At 39.1% G+C, this 11,014-nt stretch overlaps 1 protein-coding gene across 5 annotated transcripts in view; it reads left to right on the top strand.

Moving 5' to 3' along the window:
- Positions 1-3,976: 3,976 nt before the first annotated feature.
- The window catches only part of LOC125030905 (neuron navigator 3-like), a 228,712-nt gene continuing 221,674 nt past the window's right edge, over positions 3,977-11,014 (top strand). For 3 of the 5 annotated variants that reach the window (XM_047621247.1, XM_047621244.1, XM_047621243.1), the window contains exon 1: positions 3,979-4,181. The gene's annotated coding sequence lies outside the window, so the exon portion shown is untranslated. Of the gene's footprint in view, positions 4,182-11,014 lie in introns of all 5 variants that reach the window. The other 2 variants (XM_047621248.1, XM_047621245.1) reach the window with 2 other exon arrangements.

Here is an 11,014-nt window from a genome sequence, read left to right as displayed (position 1 = left end):
CACACACACACACACACACACACACACACACACACACACACACACACACACACACGGACACACACACACACACGTACACACACACACACACATATGTATGTATGAAAGGCCAGGTGTGTGTAGGAACCGATGAATAAGACAATAAGCAGGTATTTAAATCGAGGAAGAAAAAAAAAGCGATAATTAAGGTGAAAAGGATAAATCAGACGAGAAAGAATTCGAATGTTCGCCGAATGGCCATAAAAGGACCAGAAAAAAAGTATCATTATGGTAATGTTCGTGTATAATGTTTCGTAACGAGTGAACTTGACTGTACTTTTATATATATATATATTTTTTTTTTTATGTCTGTAGGATTGATTACGAAACGAACCCTAACGTATTCTCCGTCTTTCCGTTTTTGTTTGTTTGTTTGTTTGTTCAATCAGCAGAAAATGGGTGTGGATTTCATTGTAAATTGGTTGCTAAGATTTTTTCTCTTAATTTTTGGATGTTTACAAATTTTTCGTCCTTCTTTTGTTGTTTTTTACTTCGTGATCTTAATAAGAGTCATATATATTCCTTGTTTGCTGGCCTCTTTTTGTTCGTTCTGTTTTTATCTACCTATCTTTCTCTTACCCACCATCGCTTTTCCACCGCTCTACACTCGGTTACAAAACAATCACAAGCACACAAATACACACACACACACACACACACACAAACACGCACGCACACACACACACACACAAACATACGCACGCACACGCACACACGCACGCACACACACACACACACACACACACACACACACACACACACACACACACACACACACATATATATATATACATATATATATTTATTTATATATATTGTAACATGAAACGGGTGCATCTTGTAAGGCCATCTTGTCTAAAGCAATTTTAAATTTGTTTGAGAATTATTTGTATAAAATGATATATAATAATAAAAAAAACATGCAGAAGTGACATCATCATTAACAATAAACACGAACTCATTTATACTAGAGGTGTAGGTCCAGCCTTATGCGATTAATATTAACGAGAAAATTGTATAGGTGTGACGGACCCGAGTCAGCATCCCTGCATTCAAGGAAACCTGTGTCTCTGTTCTTTTATTCATGTGTCTTTTTATTATTATTATTTTTTATTGTGTTAGGGTTCTTTTCTTTTTGTTTATATATTATTTTTTTGTGATTCCATTTTTCTCTTTTTGTTTTTTTTTGTGATTCCATTTTTCATCTTTATGATTTTTATATATTTTTTTGGTCTTACATTTTTTTCGTTTTCTTTTATATTCTCCCATTTTTCTCCTTTTTTTGTTACGGAACTCCTTTCTCGTTTTGTTATTTGTCCTTTACCTTTTCTTATAATCGTCTCTCCTCTTTCCTTTGTTTTTAATTCATTATTACTTTTTCTTCAACTTCACATTTTGTTGAATTTTTTTCAGCCGAGGTATTTTACATACAAAACCTATGTGTTTACTTTTTCAAGGATTTCGGGGCTAATCTAGTATAAAAAATCTTAGTTCGTTATACTATGACTGGGACGAATAGTTGCCTGGGTCTTTGTGAATGGTTGGTCTGCAGTTTAGAATAGTCATTCTAGTAATTTATTTAGCCGTTGCGGTTTCTGGGTCACAGTATTGAAGGTTCCAGAGAAAAAGGTCAATAGATATCTGTGTGTATTTTATTCTTTGTTAAAAGTTGTCCATTAGCTCCCCCCCCTCCCCCTCCGAAAAGGTTAAATTACTTGTGTCTTGATTTGAGTACTTCTCTCTTTACAAATGGTTTTATATAAGTATAAAGTCTTTATTGAGTGCTCTTTATATTTCCTGTACTAAGAATTTCTTCTAAAACACTAAAACACGCTTGTTTCCTTTTCCCTTCAGGTTCCTTTATCTATGTTTACATTACAAGCTACTGTAGGCAAATGTTCTTCTTGGATGTTCTTTATGTTCTCCTTAGATGTGGTTTTGATATTGTGATGAACCTCGCATGTACAGGTAGTGCTAGTTAGATACTTCTGCGTTCTCAGACTTTTCTTCATTCTCTTCCCCGAGAAACGGTTCTAGAAAACACTGTCAGAATCTTTGTGTCTCTTTCTCCAAAGCAGTTCCAGGGCGGTTCTAACAGGTTCTGTCACACGAGACATAATCAGTATTGTCTTCCATAACAAAGCGATGACGACATGCCCTTGGAAATACCTGTCCCCCCGGCGTCTTCAGAATTCTGATCACCTTCTGCACATACCTGTGGACGTTCTACAAGTCTACAGGTAGATACAGGTAGGGCTGTGAGAAGGTGAGTGATGAGCTGGTAGGGTAGTTGGGGAGGTCGTTTTAGGGTTTAGGTAAACAAGTTGGGGGAAGGGGTGGGGGCAGCGCTAGGGTTTAAGGTAAACAGGACAGTGTGGGGTAAACAGGTTGGGATGGTTTGAGTGACTGAATGGGGAGTCTGAGGTTGGGTTTGCTTCACTGGAACTTTCATTTCGTTATTCAGTGATAGGTGTCGTTTAGATATTTTGCAAACTCATTCCCTCTTTTTTTCTGTCGGTCTCGGTTTGTGAAACACACGCACGCGGTTGTGCATTTACAAAAAGTAATAAAGAGAGAAATATATTTCAATATATATACATATATCTTACTTACAAATAACTATATAGTATATATATACACACACATGTATGTATGTGTGTGCATATTCACACATACACACAGACATGCATACATGAAAACAGTCAGATAACCGAAATGGATAGATTTCGGTTATTGGTTCGTCTGATGGACTCGTGTGTGTGTGTGTGTGTGTGTGTGTGTGTGTGTGTGTGTGTGTGTGTGTGTGTGTGTGTGCGTGCGTGCGTGCGTGCGTGCGTGCGTGCGTGCGTGTGTGTGTGCGTGTGTGTGTGTGTGGTTTAACAATGATCATCACAGTGGTGATGATAACATTAGCATTCATGATAATGATAGTAATAATAATATTGATGAAATGACGATCATGACTAATGTCGTGATCATTATCATTCTTTCTCCTTCCCTCTTTTATTGCCCAACAACACAACAGTGATGAAAGCTATAATAATTATGACAATAATAATAACCTTAACGATAACAACCCAGACTACACTTATAATAAGAACACCGATATCAATATAAGCAATAATTATGCTAAAAATAATGATTATATTAATGCTTATAAGGATGTCAGACTAATAATAATGATAGCGGTATTAGGTTATAATGATAACAGTATTAGAATTGGTTGTGATGATAGAAGTAGTTTCAATAACATTAATAATAACGATAATAACAGCGACTATGATTATCGTATTCATAATAAGATAATCATCTGAACTATTAATACCATTAACTTTACTAAAACTATCAATATAATTCAATATTTCGTTATTATTTTCTTACTTTATGCTTATTTTCTTGTCTTTATTGTTGTTGCTGTTCTTCCTGGGTTTACTACAACAGCTACAGCCAGATCATTATCATCATGACCAAACAGGGAACACAGCCACTAGAAGCAAAGAAGAATATGATGCTGTGCTACCCGGCTGTCAGAGACGTAGGTACGCGTACACACACACAGACACACACGTATGTGCTCATGCTCTAATATGTGCATACAATTTACACACACACACACACACACACACACACACAAACTCGAACAAACATATATATAACCTCTCCACACACTCACGCAAACAAAAACACAAACAATCAAAAAACAACCGTAGGAAACAGAAAACAACAGACCTGAAGAGCGCGCGCGTTTCAACACCTCTTCACCTACACCCGCGCCTTACAGAAAAAAAAAAATCTTTGATCACCTATCGTCCGCCACGTGGAAGGCCGTCCATTACCGTTGTCCGAAAATAAATCAGCGAGTGGCAACTTGCGGTCAAGTCGGCACACTGCAAACTTTAGAGGTTGATGGAGGCCGCTTTTGCCTTGCCAGCTTGTGTTAGTCTGCAGTCGAGAGTGAGTGTGTTAAGGTCCTAAAGGCGAGAGAGAAAGGTCTTTGTTAAAGATAGAAACGAGTGGATTGTATTAAATTTTGGAGTGATTTTTTTATGTAGTATATGTGAAGGATTGTTTTTTTTTCTCCTTTTCTTCTGATTATTTCCTTCGTCGCCCTTATCGGAGGTGGACTTTACACATATCAGAAGGTGAGTTCCCTCTCTTTCATTCAGATGGATTTATTATTATCTTTCTTTCTTAAGTCATTTTGAATTATGGTAAATGAGAGTGCTACAAACCTTTTTCACTGCATGGAGAATTTGCAACACAATGTACACTATGCAACGATGTGTCATTTTCTCAAACCGTCTGGCAGGTTAAGCTTATACCCAAGCAGTTAAATGAGTGGTTTGGAAAGTATGACCGCCAGTGAATTACATGTACTGCTTTTTGTGCCGCGGAGAGCCTGGCAGACAGCATGCGTGTATGATGGTGAGGGAGAGAGGAGCCAAAAAAGGGAAGCAGACGATAAAGTGATTTTTTTTTATATTTTTATAGGAAAGAATATGAATAACGCCTTCGGTTTTGTAAGAAAAAAAATATCCTCGCGGCCTCTCTCTCACCGTCGCACCGACCATGCAAACGTTGCTAAAAATACACAAAAGTGACTCATTTTCAGCAAATTGCCCGCAACGAGAACCAGCTGTGCACCCTTTTTCACTCAAAATCACCCAGCTGGCTTTATATACCGCGCCTGTTATGCGGTAATAACGACGTTTTGTTCAGTTTAAAAGGCGACTGAGGCAAGTACACGTGTTAAAACAAGGTGAAGCTGCATACTTTCTTCACATCGCCAGACAAGGAAGATTGTGCATTGGTATTGAACTCGTAGCCTTATCACCATGTACATATGTGCGTTCGTGCGTCTGTGTGCATATTCCGCTGAACTTTTGGGTTAAGCAACGAGCCAGTACAATGCGGAACTCTGGCACCCGACTACCATGATCCGAGCCCGCATGATGGGGTTGTTTCGCCCTTTAACGTAAATGCATTGAATAAACCCGTTCTCATTCTCGGACTAGCTGATCGACTTTCTGTCTGTCTGTCTGTCTCTCTGGGTATCTCTTTCTCCTTCCCTCACTCTCTCCCTCTGTGTGTGTGTGTGTGTGTTTGTATGTGTATGTGTGTATGGGGGGGGGGGGAGGGTGCGTGCGTACTTGCCTGCTTGCGCGCGCGAGTGTGTGAAATGTAAACGTCAAGTCATGTGATTCTGCGTTGAGACGAACTAGGCATAATTATATAACGACAGTACTCCTTTATGCGCTTGTTTGTTAATTTGCGCAACCATTCTTCATTGAAACTTTTAACATTTTTCAAGAGATGAGGCGCGATACAACGTGGCTAAGAATAACACTGCATGGACAAGGGCAGCGTTATAACAGCTGGCAGACCGAGGTAGGACGGTGGAGGTCAGGACAGCCCAGGCCCGCCTCCTCCTGCAGTTGGTTTAACGAACACCAGCTGTTGTGCTACTGACCCTGTTATATTGCTTGTGTGCTTGTGTGCTGTTAATACCTCGCGCTTGTTTTATGCATTATTCATTTATCGTTTCCGCGATTTTTTTGGGGTGAGATACCGTTATCATTCAATGGCGTGGAGAGAGTAAATACAGGTATTTCCAGTCACCGTGAAACCACGTATAAGAAATAAGTGATAACAGTGAAACAAGAGGAGGAGGGGAATCGGAACCGTTACAGTAACTTTGAATCCCATGGCCAACGTGGTCAGCTCTAAGGTCATGAACTCCCAAAGAATAGGTCGCTTAACTGGTTAAGGTAAGAATGACTCACTTCATGACACGTGACTGTGACCTCCAAACATCGCCGGCTCAGTGTGTGTTCAGTTCTTGCTCCGTTTTCTTTCGTTTCTTTTGATATTTTCGATATTTTCCAGTTTCTTTTGGATATTTCTTGTCTTTTTCTTTTTCAAAATCTGATAATATATCTGAAAAAGACGTCATTTTTTTATTGCTTTCTCTTCTTTTTTTCTCTTTTTACTTTGGCTTATCAACTAAAATGTCGTTATAGTTATGTTTCTAGGAGTTATGTATCTTTTCTTATATTGTTTGTCTTTCTTTCGTTTATGAATTTAATAAACGCAAGGAAAAATAATTTACGGCGCTCAAAATGCCGAATAGAGAACCACGCTTTCAATATCTATTTTTTCTTTCCTTTTTATTATTATTTTTTTGTGTGTGTATTGGCGTCTAGTTGTGTCGTTACAATAAAAATATTGCCAGTGCGTCCATTAAAATTATTATTATTATTATTGTTATCATATATGTAATATTACTGTTTATAACTATTATTACCGTTGTTATTGTTTTATTAATATTGTTATAATTATTATCATCACTGCCGCGATGGACCACACATATCCATACACATATCCACACACACATTGCACACCCACACACATGCACATGGATACACATACACATATGCACATACACACACATACATGCATGTAAACACACACACATACACGCACGCACGCACGCACGCACGCACGCACATACACACGCACACACACACACACACACACACACACACACACACACACACACATATATATATATGTATGTATGTATGTGTGTGTGTGTGTGTGTGTGTGTGTGTGTGTGTGTGTGCATACACAAACACACACACACAACGCAAAACAACACAACACAACACGCACACGCACGCACATAAATATATACACACACACACATACATATATATATATATGAGTGTGTGTATGTATGCATGAATGTATTTATTTATTCATTTATATATGTACAAAGGGTGTGATTCACAACCTGCCCTACAGACCTTGACGTTGGTAATCCCTAAACCTGATTATGTGCAGCGAAATAAGGTTGATGCAACGCAGTGTAGCGATGCTTCATATGCGTCTAGTTATCAGCTTACATTAGAATAATTCTGCATGTAATTGGCACCAATGCGATGGAAACTTTTAAACAAAAAAATTGACTAAAGTTTTATTCGTGACAGTTACTGATTCGGTAAATGATCGAATTATCATAATCAGATATTTCATATATTCGTGAGTATAATTTCGAGTTTATAGGTCTAGTGTTTTAGGTATATGTTAAAAGGTTAATATGCAAATTGATTATGATTTCTGCTCTATGTCAGTGGATAATTAAAATGAAGGAGGAAACATTGTTTAATTATTTATTTTTGAACTACATGTTACAACTAGGATCTTTCCATAACGATGTCATAACTTTTGTTATATGTTATTACAACATAAATAATCAGCTATAAGAGAAAGAGCGAATATTGCAGTGAGTGTAGCTTGCATTCTTTGCAGTTGCCACATGTAAAAAAAAATATGGCATTTACGATGACGCAGTTAGGATGACGTAACTAGTACATAGTTAAATGTTTATTATATATGATATCTACTGCGTCGTGTATCTTAAACGTTAAATCATAAATAAACACTCTCATTATCATTAAGATTATTAACTTCATTCTCGTACATGGTTTTTAAGGTAATTCTTTATGGACATATTCTCATAACTACCAAATTCGCAGGTACTCTCATCCCCTTCGGAACAACCACTATAACTGCTTCTAATGTATAATCATGGTTAATATTTTTTATCATTATCATTGCAAAAGTCAGATTTGGTACCTGGTTCTCCTTCCTCGACATGCGCGGTATGTACCCCACGATACCAACCCTTACCATACCCTGCGATACCTATATCCTCACACGCCCAAATACCCCCTTTCCACACACGGGCGCGCACACGCTTACGTACACGCACGCACATGCATACGCACACGCACACGCACACACAAACACACTCACTCATTCTCTCTCTCTCTCACTCTCTCTCTCTTTCTCTCTCTCTCTCTCTCTCTCTCTCTCTCTCTCTCTCTCTCTCTCTCTCTCTCTCTCTCTCTCTCTCTCTCTCCCTCTCCCTCCCCCCCTCTCTCTCTCTCTCCCTCTCCCTCCCCCCCCCTCTCTCTTTCTCTCTCTCTCTCTCTCTCTCTCTCTCTCTCTCTCTCTCTCTCTCTCTCTCTCTCTCTCTCTCTCTCTCTCTCTCAACCAACCAACTAACCTGAAGCATTAACTGTCAGTACGCTCATCTCACCCTTATTGGTGCCTACATAAAGACGCAATTCCTCTGAACGACAAATGGGCATCTCCAGTGGCTAGTGTTCGGCAAGAAATATTCTTTGATAAATATCTTCTTATACGCAGTTATACGCGCAGCAACACTGTCTTGGAGGAGCAGTAGGGGGTCGTCGGCCGTGTGTGTGCGTGTGTGTGTGTGTGTGTGTGTGTTTGTGTGTGTGTGTGCGTGTGTGTGTTGTGTGTGTGTTGTGTGTGTGTGTGTGTGTTTTGTGTGTGTGTGTGTGTGTGTTTGTTTTGTGTGTATGTGTTTTTTTGTGTATTTGTGTGTGAGGTAAAAGGGAAAGAGGGATAGAGAGCAAAGAGAGATGATGGAGAGGGAGAACGAAAAGGAGATGAAGATGGAGATAGAGAGATAGAACGATATGGAGAGGGAGTCAGAGAGAGAGGGAAAGGGAGAGAAAGAGGAAGAGTGAGAAAAGGAGGTTGTGAGCGCCAAAAGGAAGGGTAGAGGAGAGAGAAAGAGAAATAATAGGTAAACAGATGGATAGATATAGAAATAGAGACTCTGATGTGTGTGTGTGTGTGTGTGTGTATTTGTGTTTGTGTATGTGTGTGCGCGTGTACGGTTGTGTATCAGAATATGAAATACCGCAAATATCATCACCTTATCTCTATCCCCATAATTCTCCGTTTTTTCTCCTTGCCCTCTTATCCGCACAACAAAAGAAGTGCTAATAAGCAATACTTTAGACTCCACCATCCAGTCGCTTGTCTTCCTTCTTCCCTTTTTTGATTGGCCTAAAATCTTCTTTAAGTTCTTTATTGCTTGCGTATAAGGAAGCTGTAGGTTACTCAAGGTCATCCGTTGGAGTTGCCTGAGGCGCGATGATGTTGATAATAGCCGGTTTTGTCTGCCGTACGCGCGGAGAAAATATTATCGTTATGAAAATGTGTTCCTGGTTCCTCTCTCTTCTATTATCTATTTCTTTTATCTATGCTTTATGACTATCTCTCTAGATAAAATCTAATTGTGCAACATCGGTTGCTGTTTGCAACTGGAGATGAAATCTTGATTCATTCACCCGGTGGAAGTTTTATTCTGTGTTTACCATTTTATTTACTGCGAGACTTACTTTGTACGTTTACATTTGCTTAATACTAAACCTGCATACACACAAAGACACACACACACACACACACACACACACACACACACACTCACACGCACACACACACACACACACACATACACACACACACACACACACACACACACACACGTGCGTGCGCGCGCGCGTGCGCGTGTGTGTGTGTGTGTGTGTGTGTGTGTGTGTGTGTGTGTGTGTGTGTGTGTGTGCATGCAGAAAAGTATTTATGCTTGAATAGATGTACCTAACAATGTTTGTGTGTATATACATATATATATATATATATATATATATGTATATATATGTACGTATCGTTTGATTTATCTAACATATATATACATACATGCATGTTTATATATATATATATATATATATATTGTGTGTGTGTGTGTGTGTTTGTATGTGTGAAAGTATGTAAGAATGTATTAGTGTATGAATAAATGTATTTAACAATGCATATATGTTGATTTAACTTTACGGTGTATATGTGTGTATATATGTATATATATATATACATACATATACATAAATAAATAAATAATATATATTAATTCTCTCTATATAAACACACACATGCACATAAATAGATAAATATATATATATATATATATATATATATGTACATATGTATTTAAGTATATATATGTATTTATGTGTATGTATATCTAAGTATGTATGTGTGTATATATATGTATGTGTGTATGTATATTTTATGTATGCATATATGTATTTAAAGTACATGCATATATATATATATATATATATATATATACATACACACATACACATTCATGTATATGTATGTATGTATCAGTTGATTTATCTAAAAACATGCACACACACACACGCACACACACACACACACACACACACACACACACACACACACACACACACACACCACACACACACACACACACACACAAACACACACACACGCAAACGCTTACACATTTAAATCCAATATCTGTGCCCATGCCCGTGTATGCTTGCCTATATGTTTTGCAATAACATACACAACGAATGAGTACAGATAGAGAAAGAGAAAACGAAAAGAAAATTCAAACCTGCTCCAAGAAGGACATCCTTGTAAAACGGCAATTTGTGATATCGGCGAAGCGAAACTTGATACAAATATATATTCAAAAGCTCTTGAACACGACGCATGTGAATTACCCTTTTGAGGTTGGGGTCAAACGCCCACCCGCCCGCCCACCCGCCCGCCCGCTCGCCCGCCCGCCCGCCCACGCCCTTGGGAAAATCGTCGTGTGGGTGGGAGGATGAGGAGATGGGAGGGAAAGACAGAGAGAAAGGGAGGGGAGGAGGGGAGGGAAAGACAGAGAGAAAGGGAGGGGAGGAGGGGAGGGAAAGACAGAGAGAAAGGGACGGGAGGAGGGGAGGAAAAGACAGAGAGAGAAAGGGAGGGGAGGGGATGGAAAGTAGGCGGGAGAGAGAGAGAGAGAGAGAGAGAGAGAGAGAGAGAGAGAGAGAGAGAGAGAGAGAGAGAGAGAGAGAGGGAAAACAGAAGATGAGAGGGAGAAACAGAGAAATAGAGGGCGAGAGGGAGAAGATGGATGAAGGATAAAGAGGGTAGGGGAGCGAAGTGGATGAGAGTGAGAAGAGGGAAGAGGGAGATGGATGAGGAAGAACGCGGAGGGAGAGGGAAATGAATAAAGGAGATATATATGGATGAGAGAGATAGGTAGGTAGGTTGGTGGGAGAGAGAGAGAGAGAGAGAG

Source organism: Penaeus chinensis, chromosome 12 (genome assembly GCF_019202785.1).
Source record: "Penaeus chinensis breed Huanghai No. 1 chromosome 12, ASM1920278v2, whole genome shotgun sequence".
Classification (NCBI taxonomy): domain Eukaryota; kingdom Metazoa; phylum Arthropoda; class Malacostraca; order Decapoda; family Penaeidae; genus Penaeus; species Penaeus chinensis.
Note: the sequence above shows the minus strand (reverse complement) of the source record. Positions and strands in the feature narration are given on the sequence as shown.